Below are 4094 nucleotides of genomic sequence, written 5' to 3'. Positions count from 1 at the left end.
CACCACCATCACCACCATCACCATCATCATCATCACCACCATCACCACCATCACCACCATCATCATCATCACCATCACCACCATCACCACCATCACCATCATCATCATCACCACCATCACCACAACCACAACAACAAAAAAGACCATCATCTTTATCATCGTCTACTATACTGTACCCATACTATACTCCCAGGCTGCTGGAATGAAGAAATTTGAGAGATGAAATCTACCCCAAGTTCCTGGGATATTTTGCCAACATGATCTACCCAAACCAAAAGAAAACTAATACCAATTTTGCTGTTGGCAACAAGGTATATAACAATATTTTGAACCAAAAATCTCACCCTCCCCAATTGAAGGGCTTAGAGCTGTTTAAGTAAAAGCTACAATTAGAGCTAGGTATTATTATTATTATTATTATTATTATTATTATTATTATTATTATTATTATTATTATTATTATTATTATTATTATTATATTATTATTATTATTATTATTATTATTATTATAACCCCCAATTTGCTCACTTTGGACAACATGGACATGGGTTATTCCTGTTGACATCAGCCATCTTGTTTGATGGATTATCTATTATTCCTAGGTGGAATGTCTAGGCGACGATATCTTATGATGTCATGACGGAAGGGTATATTAACAATTAATAAACTTATAACAATGGCTGGCTATGTGGTCTAGTCGTATACACTCGCTTTCGGACCGGAAAGTCCTGGGTTCGAGCCTTGCTCGGCGCATTGTTGAGCCCTTGGAAAAAGGCTCTTTACTCACTCTCTCTCTCTCTCTCTCTCTCTCTCTCTCTCTCTCTCTCTCTCTCTCTCTCTCACCGTACTCACACCTGGCCGTTAACAGCGTTGTGACTGTCCGAAAAAATTGTAATATCGCCTAATAGGCGCCATGTCCCGTCCTACATGTTAAGTGTTGCTGTTGGTCAGGGACCCCTTGTAAAGCGCTTTGAGCACGTTTAGTGGATATTGCGCTATATAAATGCTCTATTTAAAAAACAAAACAAACAAAACAATAACAAAGAACTGAAAAACGTTCATTCAATAAACCATTTCTTTTCTCCTCCCCCCCCCCACGCCCCACCTACTCCCCATCAATTTCCTCCTTCCCCAAGCTGAGTCTAGCAGACATCATCATCCACCAAGGGACACAATCTGCCTTACAGAACACGACCTGCGTCCACGCGTATCCAGAGATCAAGAGGGTCAGAGAGGAGGTCGAACGGACGCCTGGACTCAAGGAATACTTGGCAAATAGACCCAACTACCCTCTGTAAAAATGAAAATTTATGTTTCCAACTGGAAGCTCCGAGTTGCCAGTAAACGATACGAATCAAATGTGACCCCTTGTCTCAAAATGGTATTAAAAGTCGGGATGATTATGATGCTGAAAATTGAATTTGTATCCAGAAATATCAAACTTGCGTTGAATTTATATGTTTTATTGATAATAATGTCTTTGACCTCCTGTGTGATGACCTCTTACTTTTACGCTTTCTGATTTATTTAGTTATTTGTGCGTTCAATTTTGATGCAGCTGCTGGAAGGGATTTTAACTCAACCCTAACATCGACTATATCCGTAGTTTACCCGGATTACTTTTGCCCCATGCCTATTTATTATATTTTTCTGAGACAAATTATAGGCGTAGCTAGTATCAAAGTTAATGTTTTTAGTTTTTACATGTTAATGGTAGATGAATAAAACTATCCATGCACATGCTCACTTTTAATACATTTTTTTTCCAATTTTGAATAGTAGCAAAAATTTCTAGGACTGAGTGAGTTAAAATGGCAGGAAGTGGAGGAAGTAGTCGTTTTGATTGCGACCATAAATAAATATCAGGGGCGGTTGCTGGCTGTTTATTTAAGGCGGCATGGATCGAAAACCATCTCTCACCGTACTCAGGTGTAAAATGAGTACCTGAGCGGAAGCAGTGTTGTCTGTGTTGGAGGAAAATGTTATCTCACCCAACAGGCAACATGTCTCGTCTTCATGTTACTATCGGCTTAGGAGCCCTTTTTAAGTGACTTGAGCTCACTCAGTAGATATTGCGCAATATCAATGTTCTAGTGGGTTAATTTTTTTTAGAATGTGTGTATATTGTGTGTAAAAAAAGGGGAGGGGCATGTGTGGTTTGAATTTTAAAGAGATGTAATCGCGTAACTGGCATTTACGATGGGCATATATTATGTAAAAGAGGTCCATTTATCGATCCTCCTCTAGACAAATAAAATGTAGATCACTGAAGTCTATGGATCCTTTCATTGTTGTTTCGGTATGGATTGCGATACACGTCTGTTCATTGAGATTTGTGAATTTCATTTTTTTTAAAAGAACAACATGACAACAGCAATTGGACTGCCATATAAAATTTCTTCCTTCGAATACCAACTATAATAACAGTCATTAATAGAAGGAATAGAAAATCCAACCCCAATACACTACTTATCTACTCCAAAGACAATAACAGAACTGCAAGTTGAACTGCTGTGTGTGTCGGGTTAATGGACTGGGATTCTATTTATAGCATCATGGGGCTCTACTCGGTGAATGATTTGAGTAATATTCGTATTGATGATTAAAATACATTTCAGCAAAACGAATAGCAATAAAATCCATATTTATTGTAATTTTCTTCACCCCTTTGTATTGATTACAACAAACCTGTTCTTCCAATGATAAAACTGATATGGTTTTGATTTCTCCCAAGTCAGGCCTCAAGGTGTGCAAACTAAATTTGCCGGCTTGACCCAGTTATTTTAGCAGCAATGAGTATCAGTTGTTTGTTGTGGGAAGTGGATAACCGCGGTTTTAAAACAGAAGACTGGGTGGGGTTCCTGACTTCCCATAGTAGGCAGGGGGGTACATACTGTGTCTTCTATCCCCTTATAACTGTTTTCCAACATGCTTTCTGTCTTTGTCTTGGAATGAGATTACTTGGTTTTTTTTCCTGGCCCTGGCCGGAGTCCTAGCTGGGAGGGAAACAGTCAATGCATAGTTATTGTTTTGGGAGATGATATCTTTTTACCTTGTAAATCATATCTCTGTTATGTATTATTAAATTTGTTATTTTCATTGTATAATGTATGCATTTGAGTGTATTCCTCTTTGTTGGATTTTGTGCTTGTGTCCTGATGAGACATATGTGATCTCAAACTAAGTACATTGGTGGTATGCTCTTGGAATCTACATCTGATCCTATTTATTCTCAGTTCCCCTATGTCTTACTTTTTCTTGGGTGCTTTAATTGTAATTCTAGAACTTTTTACTATCCCATTTTCTTCCTTTTTTTACTGGCGCTGGTATAACCTAAATGTGTTGCAAGCGCCGTAAATCCCTTAAAATCATAAAAACAAAACAAAACAAAACACAAGAAAAAAGTCTTTTATATACTATACTTGGGCGGCCTGTTGACTTTTTGGCTCATTGGAGGCCCCATACCCAACCCTCAGCTCATTGTCGCACGTCATCTCGTCTCGCGTGGGGCAACAAGAAAAATGAGAGGCGTCTGTGATGACGCGCAACCTTCGTACAGTAGGTACTTATCATGGTAGTAAGGCAGGAGAGATGTGCGAGTGTTAACGAAAAGCAGCATATGCAAACATTGAGACGAAAAGCAGTATCTGCTAAATTTGAAAAATATAGGGCGGCACAAAACAACTTCGCTCAATAGACCGACCACCAGTGATAAATATGTCGTCAGTTTTCTTTTAATACATACATATATATATATATATATATATATATATATATATATATATATATATATATAATATATATATATATATAATATATATTGTGGCGATCTCCGTTTCCTACGAACTACGAAGATTTACCACATACTGCTGACTGCAAGACTACTCTACACGCCAGATCAGACAAAACGTAAACACGAGAGAACTCATTAAATTTATAAAATTCACTACACATTGCTTTCATTGTTTGTTGTTTCCAGTAAAGTAGATGCTACATTGGTGACCCGACTTAAAACAACTTAAGAGATAGGTATTATTATTATTATTACTATTTACCAGTTCAACTCTTCACGAGAACATAATAATAATAAACAT

At 37.5% G+C, this 4094-nt stretch overlaps 1 long non-coding RNA gene across 1 annotated transcript; it reads left to right on the top strand.

Annotated features, from left to right (window-relative positions):
* Positions 1 to 218: 218 nt before the first annotated feature.
* On the top strand, positions 219 to 3107 carry LOC144962360 (uncharacterized). The gene is made up of 2 exons (XR_013643468.1): positions 219 to 311; positions 1137 to 3107. It is a non-coding gene; the product is annotated as an uncharacterized LOC144962360 (long non-coding RNA).
* The last annotated feature ends 987 nt before the right edge of the window (positions 3108 to 4094 follow it).

Source organism: Berghia stephanieae, unplaced genomic scaffold (genome assembly GCF_034508935.2).
Source record: "Berghia stephanieae isolate SIO BIC M18660-M18661 unplaced genomic scaffold, UCSD_Bste_1.3 scaffold945, whole genome shotgun sequence".
NCBI classification, from domain to species: domain Eukaryota; kingdom Metazoa; phylum Mollusca; class Gastropoda; order Nudibranchia; family Aeolidiidae; genus Berghia; species Berghia stephanieae.
Note: the sequence above shows the minus strand (reverse complement) of the source record. Positions and strands in the feature narration are given on the sequence as shown.